Here is a 22,219-nt window from a genome sequence, read left to right as displayed (position 1 = left end):
CATCCTGGTGCTAACAAGATCTGGCTCCCTGAATTACCACGTAATTTACATTTACATTACAGTGAGACCTAAGCCCCATGTGTTTCACTGCAGGAATAGAAATATGACTTCAGCCTCAAAATTGGTAATATTTCTTAGCAGTAAAAAAAACTGGTAGAGAGTAAAGTGGAGGTGTTGCCTACAGTGACTGTAAAATTTCCACCATTTTCTTTTCTTATACATTAAGAATTTGTAAAATGAAACTCTATATAACTGTAAAACAATACAGAAATGTGTAGTTTTTGTTGCCAATTCCAAGTAATTTGAATCAGGAAATCAGAGGTCATGTTAGTGCTTATTGTAACTATACTCCCCTTCACTCCAGCGCTGCCGTGTCCCGGAGTTCCCCAGCTGCTGAAATCTTCGCCTGGTCTCCTTCTGGGTACCAATCTTCTGCTGTTTTCATTGGCCGAGCTGAGATGATAGTGAGATGATATCGCTCCCTTGCATGCACAGGATTTCACTCATCTTGGCATTGTTGAAATTGTACACTGGGCTGCATGTGTGCAGGGCGGGTAGGCAGATTAGAAGCTTCAATGCAAAAGAGTCATAGAAAGTCTCTTGTGCCTTAAAAAAAAAACCTGCCTGTTCTAATTCTTATGACAGTTCCATTGTCCTAGCACACAAAATACATGAAGTTCTGGGCATTGGAAATAATTATTCACCCAAACAACTGCTGTAGCGTCATTTAAAGCGGAACTAAACCCTCCTATGCTTTACAGCCAAGGAGACTGCATCTTGGCCATCTTGTTTGATCTGCAGTTGTCATGGTGCTGCCCATGTGATCAGTTATGACACCAGCCATCTGATGGCTTAAAGCGGAGGTCCGCCGTTTATTTATTTTTTAAGTCAGCAGCTACAAATAGTACAGCTGTTGACTTTTAAAATAAGGACACTTACCTGTCCAGGGCACCCGCGATGTTGGCCCCCGAAGCTGATATATCCCTCGGCTGTTGGGTGTTGCCACCGCCATCTTCGATAAGGGAATCAGAAAGTGAAGCCTTGCGGCTGCACTTCCTGGTTCCCTACTGTGCATATGCGACTCGCGCTGCGCTATCCCACTGGTCCCTGCTGTCTTTTGGGACACGTGTGTCTCCCAGAAGACAGCGGGGGGGGGGGAGGTGCCGGAAGTGGCGTAGATACCCATGGGTGGCTCGGGTATCTATGCCCGGAAGTGGGAGCAAAATACCTGGATTAGACGGGTATCTGCCAAATGTGACACCGGAGGGGGAGAGGAGCTGGAAAAACGGAAATTCCATTTTTGGGTGATACTTTGCTTTAAAGAGGACCTGCAGGCTTTGTTGTGTCCCAGAAGACTGTGGAGGAAGGAGCCAGGAACCAGGTACCCACTATCCCCTCCCCCACAAAAAGTGTCAGCTTGCAATCAAGCGGGACTTCCCCTGTAAAAAAAATAAAAATACTCCATTCCCCCATCCGTACATTCGATGTGGATGGGGCAATCACTCCCGCTGAGCCTTTGTATTTTGTTTTTTCTTTGCTTGCCTTTCTACCTCTTTGGAACAATGATAGTTGTCCCATAATGGTTTAAGCTCACATATAAAAGTGCTATGTCACACCTTTTTAATTCACAACCAGCTGTATTTATCATTTCTATTTAGTTATTATCCAGTTTAGTTTCAGGTACAATGGCTGTTTATTCCAGTGCCATTGTAAAGCCTCTGCCAGCACTAGAGTTGGCTGTTTAGCATGCTCTCCCTGGGCTCCCCTCAGCCTCCCTCCATCTGGCACTGCTTGAGACTAGGAGCATAACCTGCAATTCCTGGGTTCACCACCACCTTTCATACAGCACCTATCACCACATTTCATACAGCACCTTTCACCCCCTTTTATACAGCACCTTTCACAGCCTTTCATACAGCACCTTTTTTTTTTTAAAGCCTGTGTCATGTGAACCACACCCAAAAACTCCACCCGGTGCCCAAAAAAGTGCACACACATAAAGAGGTGACACAAAACATGCAACGGGTGTTACACTAATCCTCCATAGGAAGGACCTTACCCTGATCCTCCGTCCCCCTCTGACACATGGAGGGGGTGGGGTCACCGGGCGGCCCCGCCCTCCGTTATATAAGAACTGTCAGAAGAAGAGAAGCGTCCCACATCGGGGGCCTCCCATTGCACGGAGCGCCCCGAGAACGAAGAAGAGACGCCGTGGAGGAAGATGCCGGACGAGAACACCGGAACAAGAAGAAGCGGATCGGAGGAAGAAGAAGATGGAGGTAGAAGTTGAAGAAACCGAAGGATGAAGAAAGGAAGAAGGAAGAAGACCAGAAGAAAGAAGATGAAAGAAGACTTTAATAAAGGACTTGTCAAAGACCGTCTCCTGTCATTTTTAACACTTTTGTCACTATTTTGGTGAAATGGTAGGGGTACTTTTGTACCCCCTTACCATTTCACACAGGGGGGAGGCCGGGATCTGGGGGTCACCTTGTTAAAGGGGGCTTCCAGATTCCGATAAGCCCCCCCGCCCGCAGACCCCCGCCAACCACCGGCCAGGGTTGTGGGGATGAGGCCCTTGTCCTCATCAACATGGGGACAAGGTGCTTTGGGGGGGGGCCGCTACCCCAAAGCACCCTCCCAATGTTGAAGGCAGGCATGTGTCCTGGTATGGTTCAGGAGGGGGGGTGCTCTGTCGTCCCCCCTCTTTTACTGCGGCCTGTCAGGTTGCATGCTCGGATAAGGGTCTGGTATGGATTTTGAGGGGGACCCCCACGCCATTTATTTTTTGGTGTGGGGTTCCCCCTTAAAATCCATGCCAGACCTGAGGGGCCTGGTATGGATTTTGAGGGGGGGCCCCGCGCTAAAAATAAATAAATGGCGTGGGGGCCCCCCTCAAAATCCATACCAGGCCCTTCAGGTCTGGCATGGATTTTAAGGGAAACACCACGCCAAAAAAAAATGCCGTGGGGGTCCCCCTCAATATCCATACCAGACCTGAACGGCCTGGTATGCTCTTGGAGGGGAACTTATGCCGTTTTTATTTTTTTTATTAAATTTGCCTGGCCTGGGGTGACTTAAAGTCGTGTTGTAAGTCGCGCTGTGATTCACACTCAAGTCGTGTCCAAGTTGTCTCCCAAAGTGATGCTGGAAGTCGTGTTGCCCCTGTGTGAATGCACTGTTAATGATACGGCGCTTGCTACTATGAATTGCGCCTGCATATTATGTGTTGCGCTTATGCATGCGTCAGTTCATACGCTCACTTGAAAATTTACCTGGCGCACAAATGGAGGTATGAAACGGCGCAGCGCATTCATCTTAGTAAATCAGCCCCATAGTATTGTAACTAGAGGAGAAAAATGTAAATAAACAAAAGTGTGTGTAAGCCTGGGTTTACACTTGTGCAGGTGGTTCCCGCTGCGGGTCCACACCTGTTCCTGCAGCCACAACCACCCGCACAGTGAAACGCAGGAGATGTGTGTGGGTGCCATTAATCCTAATGACTTCCTGCACACACTGGAAATCGCTCCTGTAGTGGGAACCGCACTGCACCTGCTCTTCCTGTGCGGGCCGCGATCTCTGAAATGCCGCAGCGACCTTTTCCCTGCGTTTCAGGAGGCATGGCAGCCCATTGAGACAAACGGGCCGCCGTGCTCGTGAAAAATTGCAGTTCACAGAGCTGAACCTAGCCTAAAAAAAAAGAAAAAAGAAAGAAAAAATAGCTAGATCAAGGTTTGATTTAGGTCAGGGTTAGAAGTAGGGGCAGTGTCGGGGTTAAAGGTCAAAGAGTAAAAGGTCAGGGTCGGTAGATTTTAGGAACTCCTTTAGAAAGGAGTTAAAAATAGTGTTTATTGTCCACCCTTTATCATATACTGTAGTGTACAGTAACTAGTGTATTTTTAGATGTCTTTTTATTTACATTGACTTTGTCACAAGTGGGTGCTTGTTTCCTTGTGTCCTTTTATTTTGAAGCTTCGTTTTTCTTCTGCTTTGACCATTTGTAGATTGTGATAAATTAAATATTGGACTGCAAAATTATGTAGACAGTTTAGCACCATATTCTTCCAGTTCCCTTGATTTTTCAGCACTATTGTGATGCTTATGCAGCTGATGGTATTGTATTTGTTTTGAGTTCTCTGTGTCTATAGGAGAAAAAAACAATACGACATGTTAAATATTGAACAGATGCATCCATTTTGTCTTTCAGAAGGAAAATTGATTTGAGTTCTGCCCTGTTACAGACTCTATAGATTGCCTTTATATTACCGCCCCCTTCTTCCCAGTGCTGGCAGGACACAGCAGGATGTCAGCAGCTTTAGTGGAAGATAATAGCATGACACTGGGTATATATGAGGCCTTACAGCACTGGTTCTCAACCTTCCTAGTGCCATGACCCCTTGATAACATTTTCCCAAGTTGTGGGGACCTCTAACAGCAAAATTATTTTCATTGCTTCTTCATTATGAACCAAAATATAAATATCTGATATGCAGGAGCCATCATTGCACAATATTCCAAAAAACATTATTTATTTTGCTTAAAGCGGTAGTAAACCCGCAATTTTTTTTTTTTTTTTTTTTAAACCTGCAAAGCAAAATGCATAATGAGCTAGTATGCACCGCATACTAGCTCATTATGAAATACTTACCTTAGAACGAGGCCCCGACATCTGGCCCGATCCACGCCGAGGGAGCCGACATGCTCCCTCGGCGTCTCTTCCGGGTATCGCGGCTCCGGCGCTGTGAGTGGCCGGAGCCGCGATATCGTCACTCCCGCGCATGCGCGCGGGAGATTTCAGTCCGGCCGCACGAGCGCTGCCGGATTTTCACGGAGAGAAACCCCCTTGTGCGCATGCGCCGCTGCAGTCAGCGGCGCATACCGAGGGGAATATCTCCTAAACCGTACAGGTTTAGGAGATATTATTTTTACCTACAGGTAAGCCTTATTATAGGCTTTCCTGTAGGTAAAAGTTAAAAAATTGACCATACTACCACTTTAACCACTTGACCACTGGGCACTTAAACACCCTTAATAACCAGACCAATTTTCAGCTTTCGGTGCTCTCACATTTTGAATGACAATTACTCAGTCATGCAACACTGGACCTATATGAAATTTTTGTCCTTTTTTTCACACAAATAGAGCTTTCTTTTGGTGGTATTTAATCACCGCTGGGTTTTTTATTTTTTGTGCTATAAAAGAAAAAATACAGAAAATTCTGTAAAAAAATGAATTTTTCTTCGTTTCTGTTATAAAATTTAGCAGATTAGTAATTTTTTCTTCATAAATTTTGGCCAAAATTTATACTACTACATATCTTTGGTAAAAATAAGTACAAATTGGTGGATATTATTTGGTCTTTGTGAAAGTTATAGAGTCCACAAGCTATGGTGCCAATATCTGAAAATTGATCACACCTGAAGTACTGACGGCCTATTTCAATTCTTGAGACCCTAACATGCCAGAAAAGTACAAATACCCCCCAAATGACCCCTTTTTGGAAAGAAGACATTCAAAGGTATTTAGTAAAAGGCATGATGAGTTTTTTGAAGTTGTCATTTTTTCCCACAATTCTTTGCAAAATCAAGATTTTTTTTACTTTTTTTTATTTTTTTTTCAAAAAATTGTCATATTATCAGGTTATTTCTCACACAGCATATGCATACCACAAATTACACCCCAAAACACATTCTGCTATTACTCCCGAGTACGGCGATACCACATGTGTGAGACTTTTACATAGTGTGGCCACATACAGAGGCCCAACATGCAGGGAGCGCCATCAGGCGTTCTGGAGCACCCAGGACAATTCTGACATTTCTCTCCTACATGTAAAAATCATCATTTATTTGCTAGAAAATTACATCGGATCCCAAAACATTATATACGTTTTTTTTAGCAAACACCCTGGAGAATACAATGATGGTCGTTGCAACTTTCTATCTCGCACGGTATTTGCGCAGCAATTTTTCGAATGCTTTTTTTGGAAAAAAAAAAAATGTTTTGTGCTTAAAAAAAAAAAAAAACACAGTAAAGTTAGCCCAATTTTTGCATAATGTGAAAGATGAAGTTACACCGAGTAAATCGATACCTAACATGTCACTCTTCAAAATTGCACAGGCTCGTGGAATGGCGCCAAACGTCGCTACTTAAAAATCCCCATAGGCGACGATTAAATTTTTTTTTTACTGGTTATATGTTTTGAGTTGCAGAGGAGTTCTAGGACTAGAATTATTGCTCTTGCTCTAACGTTCGCAGCGATACCTCACATGTGTGGTTTGAACACCATTTTCATATGTGGGCGGGACTTACGTATGCGTTCGCTTCTGCATGCGAGCACATGGGGACAGGGGCGCTATAAAAAAAAAAATGTTATTGTTCATTTTACTTTATTTATTTTAGTTTGACATTTTTTTCCCCAAAAATAATTTTTTTGATCACTTTTATTCCTATTACAAGGAATGTAAACATCCCTTGTAATAGGTATATGGCATGACAGGTCCTCTTTACAGTGAGATATGGGGTCAATAAGACCCCGCATCTCATCTCTAAGCTGGGAAGCCTGAAAAAAAAAAAGATTCTGGATTTGATCGTATTGGCGAGTCGGTAGAAGTACCGGAGGGCGGCGGGAGGGGGGGGGGGTGTCTATGGCTGGGTATTGCAGGGTATCACCGACTATGGCTGGGTATGGCTGGGTATCTCAGAGTATGGCGTTGCAGAGTATTGCGTTGCAGAGCATTGCAGGATATTGGAGGGTGTTGCAGAGTGTTGCACGGTATTGGCAGGTGTTGCAGAGCATTGCAGAGTGTTGCAGGGTATTGGTGGGTGTTGCAGAGCATTGCAGAGTGTTGCAGAGCATTGCAGAGTGTTGCACGGTATTGGCGGGTGTTGCAGAGCATTGCAGAGTGTTGCAGGGTATTGGTGGGTGTTGCAGAGCATTGCAGAGTGTTGCAGAGCATTGCAGAGTGTTGCACGGTATTGGCGGGTGTTGCAGAGCATTGCAGAGTGTTGCAGAGCATTGCAGGGTGTTGCAGAGTATTGCAGCGTAATGCAGGGTATTGCAGAGTATTGCAGGGTATTGCAGCGTAATGCAGAGTATTGCAGCGTAATGCAGAGTATTGCAGCGTAATGCAGAGTATTGCAGCGTAATGCAGGGTATTGCAGAGTAATGCAGAGTATTGCAGAGTATTGCAGAGTAATGCAGGGTATTGCAGAGTAATGCAGAGTAATGCAGAGTATTTCAGAGTATTTCAGAGTAATGCAGAGTAATGCAGGGTATTGCAGAGTAATGCAGGGTATTGCAGAGTAATGGCAGGGTATTGCAGAGTGTTTGCAGGGAATTGAGGGGTTAATTTTCGGTGAGCAGCGATGTGGGCACTGCAGATGCAGCCCACATCGCTGCTGACACCGATCTCTTCCCCCTCCGCTGTTCCGATCGGTACAGAGAGGGGGAGGGAGGAACCGGCGCCATAACATGACGCCGGTTTGTTTACAAGTGATCACTCCGTCATTCGACGGAGCGATCACGTGGTAAACGGCCGCTATGAGCGGCCGTTTACCGTGATGCGCCGGGTCCTGTGGACCCGGCGGTCACGGATGCTCTCGAGTGCGCGCCCCAGGGGGCGCGCGACAGCGGAATTCTGGGAGGCCGTCATATGACGGCCTCCCACAGTTAAGAAACCGCCCTGAAGCCGTCATTCGGCTATAGGGCGGTTATTAAGTGGTTAAAACATGAACAGATGTGTACACTCACATGATAGGGTGTTGTTAGATCGGCACTAAGTCTATCCAGCAATTAGACGTACAGTTCGCATACGCCGCACCGTGCTTGGAAGCCGGCGTGTGTTCCAAGCCTCATTTTCGGTGTGGGTCAGGGGTCGGATGTGATGTCTCCATTGCTCCACTAGCCTCAACGCTTCCCGATGACCCATAGTTCATGAGAAACACGTTAAGGCTAGTGGAGCGATGCAAATGTCACATCCGTCCCCTGACCCGCACCGAAAATGAGGCTTGGAACGGAATAACCACTTTTGAGGAACCAACTGGTACATTTATATATAAATTATATGTTTTGTTCCTTAATAATTTTTTTCTGGCAGTCAGGTCATGTTGGACTTATTTATTTACAATCGATTGATTGATTGGGCCGGTGGCACACAGTACTAATATGTTTCTATTAATTTGCCTCTGACTTACCAGTTACTCTGGTGTTCCATCAGAATCAGCAACCTGTCTAATGTGGAAAGGGAAGTGAGTTTCTGTCGCCGCCATCTTGGTACACTCGTTCGCAGTAAGGCTACAGTTTAGCCTCGTGCACACGATCAGATTTTCCGATGGGAATTGTGTGTTGACAGACTGTTAGGTAGATCGCTGTTCTGCCTCTCTGCCTAGGGATCAGTGGGTGCCGGAGGACATTGGGTACCGTGCATCCTCAGATCGCTTCTGCTGTGTGTAATCGCAGCGGAAGCGACCCACTGCGCATGGGCACCCCCTATGCAGAAATGTCAAATCATATATATATATATAATATATATATATATATATAATATATATATATATATATATATATGTAAGAAGGCCAGTATGGTGGCCTGAATTTATGGGAAGAGCCCGGGGGGGTATTTAACCAGCCCGTTCGCCTGGGGTAGTTGTCGGTTTCCGGTGCGCAATACCACGTCACTAGGCCGACAGCGCGTGTTGATCACCATTGATTACCATTCGGACAAACGTCTCCCTTCTAGGAAGTCTCGCAGTGCTCGTGTTCCATCCGGTTTTGTACAATCTCGCTGGCTCGACTGCCACAGGTAGGGGTCTCGATTGACCTTCCTTTCCATATTTGTTTGAGGGTCGTAAAACCCAAAAAATGTCATATCGTTCGTGATGATACCGGGTTGTTATCACTCAAAACGCACATGTCCGCATACGCCCTTCATTTCACGGGCGTCGTTCGGTAGATATTGCTTGTAATACTATGTTAGTAGCTGGTTGTCAAAATCTTGTTTGTCGTGTGCCGCAGTCATATCGTTGCCAGTCGTATCTTACGGCACAACGACTCGTGCCTCTGCCACAAGCTGGCTCACGTAGGCCATTTCTTCATTTCACCTGTCACTTACTACGCTCCGATTCGAATCCAGTTGCATAAACTAAATGCGCCGATTCGTCCCGGTGTGCCCCTAGGTACTCGGCCTCATTTCGGTACATGCTCCAGAGCCCGCTCGTTCCAACCGTCCGGGTCTCTGTCATGGGGGGGGGGTCATTTCACGTCACCTACTACGTTCGAATCGATACCAGTCGTCTTTTCAAATAAAAACGCACAGGTTCGACCAACGTATCCCAAGGATCTTGGCCTCATTTCAGTACATGCTCCAGAGCCCGTTCGTTACCATTCCAACCCGGGCCCTGTCATGGGAGTCATTTCACGTCACCTATCACGTTCGAATCAATACCAGTCGCTTTGTCAAAACGCACAGGTTTCGATCGACGTGTCCCAGTTTGCGTTGGCCTCATTTCGGTACATGCGCTAGAGCCCGTTCGTTGACGGTCGCGAGTCGCATCCTCTCCGAGTCGTAGCTCTACCATGGGAAACATTTCATCCTCATCTAGTACGCCCGGTTCGAGTCCGATCGCATTCACTTGCATCGACTCGTCCGGACGGTCCCAGGTTTGTAGGTTTTCGGCCTCATTTCAGTGCATGCTCCAGAAATCCGGGTCGGTTCCAGCCTCAGTCCGTGGCCGGCCGTCCCAGGCCTCTGTCATGACAATAGTCCTTTAGTTCATTTCATTGTCACATTCCGCGCTCCGGTTCGAATCCAGTCGCACGATCGCATGCACCGATTCGTTCCGGTTCGCCCCAGGTTATTTCCCACATTTCAGTACGTGCTCCAGAGTCCGTGCTGTTGTCAGTCGTACTAGCGACACGACCAGTGGTGCCTCTGTCACGGCAACCATACTTCATCTCACGATCACTTATAGCGCCCCGACCCGAATCCAGTAGCATCTATGATGCATCGATACGGTTCGGCGTGCCCCAGAGGGAACAGCCACATTTCATTCGTTTTTTCCACAGGTTGCCTGGCGTTCGGCCAAAAAAAAAAAAAAAAGAAAAAAAGAAGGAAACCCCAAAAGGAAAACAGAAAGTATGAGGGAAATAACGGCGCGATGACTTAGAAATTGTGGCGAAGAAATATCTACTCACCGGTGCACTTCAGTTGTGTTAGCCAGCCGCTTACGTCGCTTGTCAGTTTCCTTCTTGTTAGGCTCCTTCAACAAATATCATCTGTTGTTTCTCTCTCCAGGTCAGTCTAACTTTAGCAGGTCCACCCTGCACCAGCTTGGACGTTATCTCCCAGGTAAAAAAAACAAAAAAAAAACAAGAGGGCTAGGAGTGGAAAAGGCGACAGCGAGACGGACCGATACACATATGTATGTACGCTAAGGCACACGTCAATATATATGTGTATACGCGTTCGCTTCCGCCTTAGTACCCAGCAACAGGTGGGTTCACTTGGAAAATAGAGAAACAGTCTTGACTTTGTCATCCTTTATAGGTTCCGGTCGTCCATCTATCTTCCCCAAAGAGATAGGACATCACTCCTAGGACACGATCCATCAGGAGCCATGTCCCAGCTCGGCAGCAAAGACCTCACTGCCCCCCTGTCACCTCGCCCGCCTTCAGTGAGCGACAGCATACAGTCTTTCAGGGGCTGGACTATCCCTAGGCTGACAGCAGAGCTCAGACGCAGGGGCATCCCCTTCCCAGCCACAGCCAGGAAAGCAGAGCTGTTTAGGCTCCTCTCTACCCCCCCAGCTACCGCCGGGCCTAGTACCCCGCCTCAGGCTACTCTGCAGTCCATCTCAACGGCCATAGGCCAACTACATGCCATGGTGTCGTCTCTATCCAGCTCGGTCACGGATGTTCAAACCAGAGTGACCCTCTTAGAAACACTCCCAGCCACAGCCACCCCGGTTCCGGACGCAGTCCCGTCTCCACTACCAACAGGTACCGAAGGCACATGTCCCGTGGTCTGTCCAGCACATCTGGTGCCGGCCAGCATTAGGAAGGACATCTTGGACGGCAAGGATGTTAACCTTGCCTCCTTGCTCATTTCAGTACATGACCTGGCAGAGAATAAGGCTTACACCTGGGGGGATGTATCCGTAGTCCTCAAAGCTAAGGACCCCAGGCTGAACCGTAAACTATCCATCCCCGAGTTTACCCTAGCCTTTGGAACGCTGAGAGATGTCGTTTGCTCAGCCTCTCCTGCCAGGAGGGTAGAACTAGATTTGTATCTCCACACGGTGGTGGACCTGGGATACAAATATGGTGGCTTTGCTTTCTACGATTACCATCGTTCCTTCTCAGCAAAAGCAGCCGCCAAACTGGCACAGTTCCAGTCACCCACAGACTGGAGCCTTATGGATACGGAACTATTCTGCCGGCATTTTGCCGGCCTTCGTTCACCCCGTGTGCCATCTGCCAGTCCTCCACCCATACCGCTCCCTGGTGCGCCAACATACCGGCTAGTCGCCCAGTAGAGTTCCCCTCCACCTCTGCCGCAGCCCTAGGCCCATCAGGCTCGGCACCTAAGAACCAGGTGGACAAATTTGGACGCACGGTCCGAACCGTTGGGGGTGCGGCCATCTGCAATAACTTTAACTATGGTTCTTGCAATTACAGCCAGTGCCGTCTACTGCACATCTGCGTTATATGCCACAGGGCACACCCCAGAAATTTGTGCGAGGTCAAAGCGCACAAAGGCTCTTGACTAAGCCGTATAGATGTGCTTTGCCTGGGCTTCTATCTCAACACGCACCCCACTCCTTCACTAGCCACCTTCCTCATCGGTGGCTTCACCTCAGGTTTCCACACCGGCCTCATCTCCCTACCCCACCAAACCCACGAGTGCAGAAACCTCCGCTCAGCAGCCTCTGACGAACAGGCCATCGACCTGCTGCTGCAGAACGAGGTGGATCGAGGCTTCGTCATAGGCCCCTTCACTCAGCCCCCCTTCAATATGTGGAGAGTTAGCCCTATTGGGCTTGTCAAGGGCAAGTTTTCCAATAAAAAACGTTTAGTGTATGACCTGTCTGCGCCTCATTCTTCTCACATTCCCAGCTTAAACTCCTTGATCCCTTCTGAGGAGTTCTCCTTAAAGTACTCCTCCGTGGACATGGCAATTCAGGCCATCCTTAAAGTAGGCACAGGTGCGTGGCTGGCCAAAGCGGACATATCCGACGCCTTCAAACTGTTGACTATCCACCCGTCCCTCTGGTGCTGGCACGGGATTAAGTGGAAGGATCAATATTACTTCGCTACGAAGTTGACGTTCGGCTCCAAAAGCAGCCCGTGGCTGTTCGACATGTTCGCTCAGTCCCTTGAGTGGATTCTCTTACACAAGGTCGGCTGTCAGCAAATTATCCACTACCTAGACTACTTCTTGTTGATAGAACGGCCAGGCACACCTCCGAGGGATCTCGACAAGTTAAGGACCGTCTTTGGGAACCTCAATGTTCCCATCGCTGAACATAAGGTGGAAGGACCCGCACGTTCAATCACCTTCCTTGGAGTCAATTTAGACACCAGCTCCATGAAAGCCAGCCTGCCCCTTGACAAACTAACCCGCATCAAGGCGGCACTCCACGAATTCACTCGGACCAGGGGATGTACAAGGAGACAGCTGCAGTCGCTGTTGGGCATGCTCAACTATGCCATGCGCATTATTCCACAAGGCCGTTCCTTTGTATCACGTCTGTTGGTCTACCTGTCTCAGGCTCAAGACCCGGATCAAATCCTCTGCCTAGACACCGCAGCTTTAGCAGACCTGGCAATGTGGGACGAGTTCCTGTCCAACTGGAATGGCATCTCTCTCTTCATCCCATGCATCTCACCTCTCTCACCACAGGTAGTCACAGATGCCGCGGCCTCTACAGGGTTTGCAGCAATTTTTGGCCACCATCGGTTCGCCGGACCCTGGCCTTCTCAAATTCTTAGGATCCCGGGGTTTAGTCAATCCTCTTCACTCTTCGAGCTCTACCCCATGGTTGCAGCCGCCCAGCTCTGGGGCCCTACCTGGTCTGGTCAAACGGTAGGCTTCACCACCGACAATCAGGCCACAGCCGAAATTGTCAATAAAGGCAGGTCTAAATCTCCCTCCGTGATGTCCTTCCTACGCAGGCTGGTGCAGCTGTCGCTACAGCACCAATTTAACGTTGTCTGCATGTTTATCCCAGGGAAATATAACCTCGCAGCTGACGCCCTGTCCCGTTTTAATTTCCGGTCCTTCTTTCTACAGGTTCCCAGTGCAGATACCACATCAGCTCCTATCCCGCATTGGTCGCAGTTGACCCTGGACTAGAGCCGCATCTACTAGGAGCCACGCAGCTCATCAACCGTTCTTTATCGGACAATACGCTGAAAGCCTACCAGGTAGCCTGGAAGGCCTTCAACACATTTCTGGTGGCCTCCACAGTAGGCACCCCCACAGATGCTAGACACACACTAGCCTTCATCTCGTACTGCCACAACCAACTGGCCTTGTCTTTTAACACCATCCGCTTATATTTAGCTGGCGTTCAGCACTTCCTCTCAATCCAGGATCCTACCAATCCCTCTGTTTTTTCGTCCCACGCTGTCCGAGCCATACTACGCGGCATCCAAAAACAACAGCCGCCAGTGAAAGTCAAACGGCTCCCCATCACCAGTTCCATTTTCAGGGACATGTCCACCATACTCAACAGCTACCCCTTCGGTTCTCTCCCCAGTCTGGTCATACAGGCAGCCATTTACCTAGCCTTCTATGGCTTCCTTCGGCCCGGGGAGTTCACTCACAACAGCCCACACAGCCCAGTCCTCCGCAGACGTCATCTGCTCCGTCACCAGGACCATTTCATCCTCCACCTCCCGGTAACCAAGACCCAGCAGACAGGCACCGGCGTAGACATCCACCTCTTCAAGACTAACAATGCCTGGTGCCCGGTCGCGGTGCTTACACAGCTTCTCTCTCGGCTACCCGAGCTCCCGGACTCTAGCCCTCTTTTGCCCTTCCCGGTCAAACCACTAACTAACCACCAATTCATTAAGCATGTCAGGATTCTCCTCCGCAACTTGCTCCTCAATCCCAGTGAGTATTCCGGCCACTCCTTCCGCATCGGAGCAGCTTCATCCGCATCCCGGCATGGGGTCCCGGACCACGTCATCAAAAGGTTGGGCAGGTGGAAGTCGGCCTGCTTCACTCGGTACATCCCTAACCCACAGGTAGAGATGTCACGAGCATTCACTCAACTGGCTCAATAAAGATTAACCAGGAAACAATAAAACTCTTATCCCTACCTGACTGTTTTGCCCCCTTATTTTGGTATACCGTCCATTAGACCAAGGCACACTTTCAGGTCCATTTCATATAAGGTGTCTCATGATAAGCTTGTTTTGTTCAGATACATATCGGCCATAGGGCTCCAGCCATAACTAAGAAGGCCAGTATGGTGGCCTGAATTTATGGGAGGAGCCCGGGGGGGTATTTAACCAGCCCGTTCGCCTGGGGTAGTTGTCGGTTTCCGGTGCGCAATACCCTCCCTCCCATCCCCTTTTTAGGGCATTTATCTAAAACATTTCTCTTCAATCACATTTATTCTAATTACTGGGTATGCCCCCTTATTTTGGTATACCGTCCATTAGACCAAGGCACACTTTCAGGTCCATTTCATATAAGGTGTCTCATGATAAGCTTGTTTTGTTCAGATACATATCGGCCATAGGGCTCCAGCCATAAATATATATATACATTACATCTTCTATAGGATGGACCTGAAGGGTTTAAAGGAAATGCTAGGTAAACCCAGTTCAGTAATAAATAAGTATTGTTAAGGCTCCATTCACACTTGTGCGACTTGTCATGCAAGTTTGGACAAATAAAGTTGTAAGACAAGTCCTAGCCCATGTATTTCAATGGAAACCATTCAAATCTATGTGACTTTAAAAAGGTTCCTACACTAGTTTGATGCTTTTGTGTGAATCAACAGTTGTGCACTAGTTAAAGCCAATGTCAGTGGCCAAAGTTGCATCCAGGTCGCGCCCATCCAAAGTCGCAAAGTAAAACACACAACTTTGAAATAGCAAAAGTGTGGAAGGAGCCTACAGGCTTTCTACATCTGGCTTAGGCCGCGTACACACGGGCGGATTGTCTGTCCAACTTAGTCCGCTGAACCGTGTTTCAGCGGACAATCCGCTCGTGTGTGGGCTTCAGCGGACTTTTTCAGCGGACAATCTGACGAACAAAGTCTTACGGAATTTCCGTAAGACAGTCCGTTCAAACTTGGTTTTGTCCGTCCAAACTTGGTTTCAGCGGACAGTCCGCTCGTGTGTAGGCAAGTTGAACGGACTAAGTATGGCGCATACTCAGAAAGGATTTACACGGCCGAAGGTTGCATTGCAGTGTATTGGACGTCGTTTTTCTAGTCCCGTCGTACGTGCTGTACACGTCATCACGCACGCTTTCAGCGGACTGTCTGCTCATCGTGTGTGGTCAAGTCCGTTGATTCAAATTTTGAACGGACTGTCTGTCGGATTGTCTGCCGAACTTAGTTGGGCAGACAATCCGCCCCTGTGTACGCGGCCTTAGACTACATCCTGTGGAGCAACAACTAATCATTGATTATGGGTTTAAAATGTAGACAAAATTTTCCATTTAGCATTTGTTTTGAACATTTTCAACAAATTCAGTGATATTGCATAGATACCGAGTTGTCTCAGTAGCTACAGAACAGTAGCAAGTAAGAACTTTTTTACATCAGAAAAAAACAAAAAAATCACTTCTGCCCCTTACCTCCTCATACATATAACCTGTGTCCTAACCATATCCTGGTCTTCAGACACGTCACTTCTGTTCAAGTGCAATCAGGACAGCTATGCATTTTGATGGGCACAATGTCCCTAAGGAGTTCTGCCCATCACTGATAAAAGCCCAGGCTTTATTTGAGTTTGCTTAACAGGTCCTGTTGTCCTTAGTAGACCTTGAAGATCGAAGTTAAGTGCCTCTGATTTAGGACTTCAGTTGATTTCTATAGCGTTATCCCTCCCAGTTTAGTAAACAAAAGCAACATTTTTAATAGACTGTATTTAGAGAGCTAAACTGCTCTCTGTCATATAAACAAATAGTTTGTTTAGACCAGAGATTAACCATTTTTTGTAAATGGTTATAGCTTACACCACTCATCTTTTCTGTTTTAATTGTTTTTTATTCAGTTTTAACAAGTTGTTAATATGCAGAAGTTCTGCCCACGCAGAGGCTAGCAGTGAAGTTGGAACAGGTATTAGCTCAAAAGAAGGGAAAACATAAAGCGACACAAACAGAAAAAATTAGAGCTAACACAACAGTAGTAAATTTAAGTGTGAATGATACCATCAGGATCCAGGGGTCCCAGAGAGGCTCCCCATAACTACGGAGCATCCCCTAGGCCAATCTAAACCCAAAAGGTGGTGCAACGTACAGCCAGAACAAGGATAGAGGAGCAAAAAACAGAAGAAAGTTAAGCAGAAAGGTGAAGCTAAAGGGAGGGAGGTCGCTCACCTACCGAGTAGGGAGCTAGAGAAGAGATAAGGGCGTCTAGGAAAGAAAGGGAGGCCAGAAGGATAGGAACCAGGAGATGAGGAAAAGGGAAGGGCTCTGGAACATCTGGACCATCCGTCACAGGTGGCCCAAGCTAGCTGGGGGGAGGGTAGGAAAGGCATTTGACAGCCGTGGTTCCCAAATTTTGAGAAACTTGGCGTGAATGTCGCCACGGATACTCGACATCTGTTCATTAAGCATCAACGCGGTCATGCGGTCTTTCACCCCCTGAAAGGGGACAGATAGCCTTTTCCAGACTTGGGCAATTGTTCTTTTGGCTGACAGAAATAGGTAGGAGGCAAGTTTCCGCTGATAAGAAAACAGGCCTGGAATTAGACAGTGTAATAAGGCAAACTTGGCCTCTTTTGGGCAGGTGAAACAACGTGACCAGAAGCCAATTAATCTTGAACGAGGTTTTCTGGAACGGGTATGTAGCAGTCCTGCTCAGCGAGGTGAGCCAATGCTGAAGTTGGAGGTAGCAGAAGAGCTCCTCTTCTGATACATCATGGGTCTCCGGAAGCAAAGCCCATGATGGCAGTGATCTGGTGATTAGGAAATGTCGAACGTGAATGTGAGAACCCATTAGCAACCCACCAAGAGAATGCCTGTGGTTGGTCCAGACCAGGGGGAAAGAGAGGATTATTAGAGATTGGGGGCAAGGGCAGAAAGGGGACATGAGGCAAGCAGAGTACCCCACAGAGTCTCAGACTTGTAAGCTATGATGCATGAGTGGGCTCAAAGTTGAAGGACGAAGGTTATGGGGTAGCCAAAGAAGGGATGCCATGGCGATGGGAGCACAGTTGGGTAATTCCAAGAGAATCCACAGCGGAGTATCTATTGTAGAGTGAAGCAGGGATAATTGGGCACCCAGGTAGTATTTGGCGATATTGGGAACCCCCAGACCCCCCTGTAGCCTATGTGTCAAAAGGGTCGCTCTGGAGATCCTGGGGCGTTTATTGGCCCAGATAAATCAGAAGATTCTATTTTGGAACAACCAGAGAAAATGCGATGGAACTCACACCAGTAGAGTGCGAAAGTAATAATAAAGTTTGGGCAAGATAGTCATTTTCATGGAATTAATACGAATTACCCTTTAGTGTGGGAATTGCCAAGACTGCATAAGGGAAGATATAGAGTGTAGCAATGGGTAATGATTAGAGGTAAATACGGAGTATGAGGGGGTCAGCTGGATCCCGAGGTAGTCAATGTGGGAAGTCTTGCACTGGAAGGGGAAGTGGGACTGCAGCCGAGTGACCAGGTCAGGGGCCAAGGTCACGTTAAGGGCGACCGTTTTGTTGAGGTTCATACACAAGCTTGAAATTGATGAGAATCGGGAAAGGACCTGCTGCAGATTGAGGAGTGTGATGAGAGGATTGATCAAGGTCAATAGGGTGTCATCTGCACTGAGGTTAAGTTTATACTCATAAGTATATGCATAAGGAATTCTTGAGATATTCGGTCAACCCGGAGGGCCGTCGCCAGAGGTTCCAGTGCCAAGATGAAGAGAGCTGGAGACAAGGGGCATCCCTGCCTCATGCCCCAAAAAATAGAAAAGGGGGAAGAGAAGAATCCAGCATATTTCACCGTACCAGAAGGAGTAGAGTATAGGGCCTGGATCCAGGCTAAGATGGCCTCTCCAAACCCCCAGCGAGACAGCACAAAGCGCAAATATTCCTATGACAGTGAGTCAAAGGCTTTGTAGAGGTCCAAAGAGAATAGGAACCCAGGAAATTTCCATTGATGTAGGCGGTGTATGAGGTGGACCACTTTGCGGACGTTGTCACCAGCCTGTCGACCTGGGACAAAGCCCACCTGGTCTCTCTGGACCAGGTGGCGTGGATATTTATTGAACATCACTCATCCTTTAATAGAGCCTTTCCCTATAAGCTACATGATAGCGGCTGAGGTGTATTGCTTATTATGTGACTTGCGTTCCTTCAATCCGACTGATTGCTCTTTTCTTCTACAACTGTCCCTTGAGTGAGTCTAATTTCTAGTTGTAGAAATAAATCACTATGTAGTTTAAAAGATTGGAAATATCACTGTGAAGATTAATGTTACTCTATATTCTTGTACTGTTTATTTGTGTCACTTATTTGAAAAAAAACTAGGATAAGTGTAGCACCCTGCTAGTTAGGTGGCTGTTGAATTTAGGTAAAGTTTGTTTTTGGATCCTCTGTAGCCAGTGGAGCAGGATGTGATTGTTGCCTGTTGTTCTAGGTTCTGCTGGCTGCAGACTCACCTACTTTCTCCTGCATTCCAGTAAGTTCTGGAATATAGTGAGTTGGGAGAGGCAAACCCTGGGCTGACTGTTCATGCAGTCTCAGCCAATCCCTTGAAAGGGCAATCAGCAGGGGGCTGAGGTGTGCATAAATGGTCTACAGCCTAAAGCAACAAGGTAATTTGCCTACGGGAGAGTGATCCAGCCTGGGGGGCTGTCTGTCCTTCTGGGCCATCCAGTTGGAATCTGCAGGAGGTTCTTCACAATCTCAGCTCAGGAAGAACTGGTTGGGACCAATTACTACAGCTGCAGGAGCAGTTAGGAGTAAAGCCTGCTGAGGATCCAGGTGGGAGACCCATGGTGCAGGGTCTGACACTGGAAGGATGCATCCATGTATAAAGAAACACAGTGAATAAAGGCCTGAGAGAGATCCTGGAGACACTGTTGCTGTTTTTGTCCTGCTTTGTGAAAAGATTGTTCCAGATTTGCTGGCTCAGGGCTGCTTTCAGTGTGGGATCCCTCTGAGCTGTATGTCCACATCAACTTGCCCTAGAGGTCTGCTGTACAGAAGTTAACTTTTATTAGAGAGTGTCCTCAACCAAGGTTCGCGCTAGTTCCTGAAATCTCAAATCCTAAAAAAAAGACACTTTTCTGCCTGGTTACTGTGTAGAAAGACTGGAGACTTACTGTGTGCGTGGCTGCCATGCACCCATTAGAGAACAGAACCTGGACCAGTTTGGGGTCTGTGCTACAAAAGAAAAGTATTATTAAAGTGGTGTTGCCACCAAAAAATAAAAAAGTGCTTAAAATTCTTTAAAAAAAGAAATAAAATATAATTGGAAACATTTTTTTCTTTTACTCACCTCTAAATACCTGTTGCTAGGGGATCCCTCATAGTCTGCCTTCTATAATTGCCCGGGCTGGTGACATCACTTCCCCTCGCGCCGCACAGTCATCTGGGACCTGTCACGTGTCCCAGATGACTGTGCGGCGTATCACGGCGCCCTGCGCCGCTCACGCATGCGCAGTGTGTCCCCGGCTGTGAAGGCACAGCCAGGTGCCCACAGTACGAATGATGGCGCCGCGAGCGGAGCGGGGAACGAGGGGGGGGGGGGCTTCGTTCCCCCGCATCGCTGGACCCTGGGACAGGTAAGTGTCCGATTATTAAAATTCAGCAGCTGCAGTATTTGTAGCTGCTGACTTTTAGTTTTTTTTTTTTAGGTACACCCCACTTTAACATGTTATGAAATTCAAAAGCCACCATTTATTATACTGCAGCTTACCAATTGGTTCCATCCAGACGGGTGAGCAGGTCTTCCTGCTTCAACATTGAATGTAATTCTATGTTTAAATTTTGCTTGTTTAGTATACTTTGTTTAAATATCATTTGATCATATACCATTCCCCCTGAAGAAGCATTTTTTGCCACGAAACTGGTAGAGGAAACCATATATACCACACTTCAACAGAAGCTGTACGGGGCAGCCCGTCAGTAGACAGTTAATTGTGGTGTATACATTTTTAACTCTGATTGTATGTTTTTTCTTTATTTTATTTTTACTTTTGTTAAAAAAACAAAACAAACAAAAAAATTATTTTTATTACAAATGTATTTGTGATTGTGTATCAGTACCGAGATAGTCCACCAAACTTCCTAGGTGTGGATCTGTATGGGTCAGCAACTGTCCCTGCACTTCCACCCCCTCAAATTTTCCAAACATTTACTTGGATGATGGTATTTTATTTTGATTTGTTATTCTATAATACTTGAGGCTATACTCACCAATTTCCAATTGTTAGATGTGGTGACTGCATTTGTTTTCTTTTTTGCTTTCTTTCCTTTATTTTCAACCGGTGATCCAGTCAGTAAAGCTGTTGTTTTTCAACAGAACAGGCTCTCCTGAAAAATGTAGCAGAGTGTTTAGACCATTTAACACAGGGGTGCTTACAATTATCAGCTTTTATTTATTAATGTAAAACATTTTATTCTAAAAGAATAAGAACTGTTGCTATAACTGCACCGTGAGCTGGAGTTTGACTTCAATTTGTTAGTGTATCTAAATCTGCTAGTACATCTAACACCCCCCTCCCCCTCAGACTTACAATGCTGCTGTTCAAAGCTTGTGCTCCTTCATCCAGAGTGGGGTGCGCTCTAATACAGGGGGTGTGTTACTGTCCAGATCCCCAGGTGAAAACAGAGAGAAAAAAAAGCCTAAAATAAGAAAACGAATGCAGACACCACAGTTGCTATATTAAGGCTCGGTTCACACAGTACGCGGCACGACTTGCAGCGCCGCGACCTGCCGCGACCTCAGCGGCGACTTGCAAAACGACTTCTGTATAGAAGTCAATGCAAGTCGCCCGAAGTCGCCGCAAAAGTAGTACAGGAACCTTTTTTCTAAGTCGGAGCGACTCGAGTCGCTCCTATTAGAACGGTTCCGTAGTACAGAACGGGGAGCGACTTGTCAGGCGGCAAATTCGCCTGGACAAGTCGCCCCTGTGTGAACCGAGCCTCAACATTTTTGGTTTTGGGTTTCATACCGCTTTAAGTGATAAAAAAAAATACTATTACAAACAATAGTAGAAAACAAATCAAATTAGACCACCACCATATACTGAGCAATGCCTATATTTAACCAGTTGCCGTCCGCCCTATAACAGTTTTACTGCTACAGGGCGGTAGCTGTGATAAGTGATTTCGGATTTCCGCCTGCAGGGGGTGTGCGTATGATAATTCACAGCAAGAAGCCGATCTGCGGGTTCTGTGCACTTGATGTCCTACAGCAAACAAGGCATATCTCTCAGTTCTGATGGGGGGAGGAATGGATTCTGTGTTCCTACAAAGAAGGGACTAGAATCCATAACTTCCCCTAGTAAAAGCAGCACACAGTTAACACACAAACAAAGGCTAAGCACACAGTTAACCCTTTGATCACCCCTGATGTTTAGCTATGTTTCCAGCCAGTGTCCGTACAGTGACAGTGCATATTTTTAGCACTGATCATTGTATTAGTGTCACTGGTTCCAGGCAAAGTGTAATTTAGTGTCAGAATGTCCACCACAATATTGCAGTCCTGCAATAAGTCTCTGATCGCTGCCATTACCAGTATAATAAATAAATAAATAAATAAAAAAACACCATAAATATATCCCATAGTATGTAAATGCTATAATGATTGTGTAAAGCAATCAATGTACGCTAATTGGGACAAAAAATAAAAATCCCAGAGATGATGAAATACCACCAAAAAAAAGCTCTATTTGTGGGGAAAAATAAATGACATAAATATTACTTGGGTACAGTGTCGCATGCCCACACAATTATCAGTTAAAGTAGCGCAGTGACGTAATGCCAGAAAATTGCCTGGTCATGGAGGGGGGGTACATAGTTACATAC

At 46.9% G+C, this 22,219-nt stretch overlaps 1 long non-coding RNA gene across 1 annotated transcript; it reads right to left on the bottom strand.

Moving 5' to 3' along the window:
- Positions 1–19,509: 19,509 nt before the first annotated feature.
- LOC143934935 (uncharacterized) lies at positions 19,510–21,025 on the bottom strand. Its single transcript, XR_013263439.1, has 3 exons — positions 20,926–21,025; positions 20,606–20,722; positions 19,510–19,570 (listed from the first exon to the last, which is right to left on the bottom strand). It is a non-coding gene; the product is annotated as an uncharacterized LOC143934935 (long non-coding RNA).
- Positions 21,026–22,219: the final 1,194 nt, after the last annotated feature.

This window comes from Lithobates pipiens, unplaced genomic scaffold (genome assembly GCF_037356315.1).
Source record: "Lithobates pipiens isolate NorthernLeopardFrog02 unplaced genomic scaffold, aLitPip1_a1.2 Scaffold_28, whole genome shotgun sequence".
Taxonomy (NCBI): Eukaryota; Metazoa; Chordata; class Amphibia; order Anura; family Ranidae; genus Lithobates; species Lithobates pipiens.
Note: the sequence above shows the minus strand (reverse complement) of the source record. Positions and strands in the feature narration are given on the sequence as shown.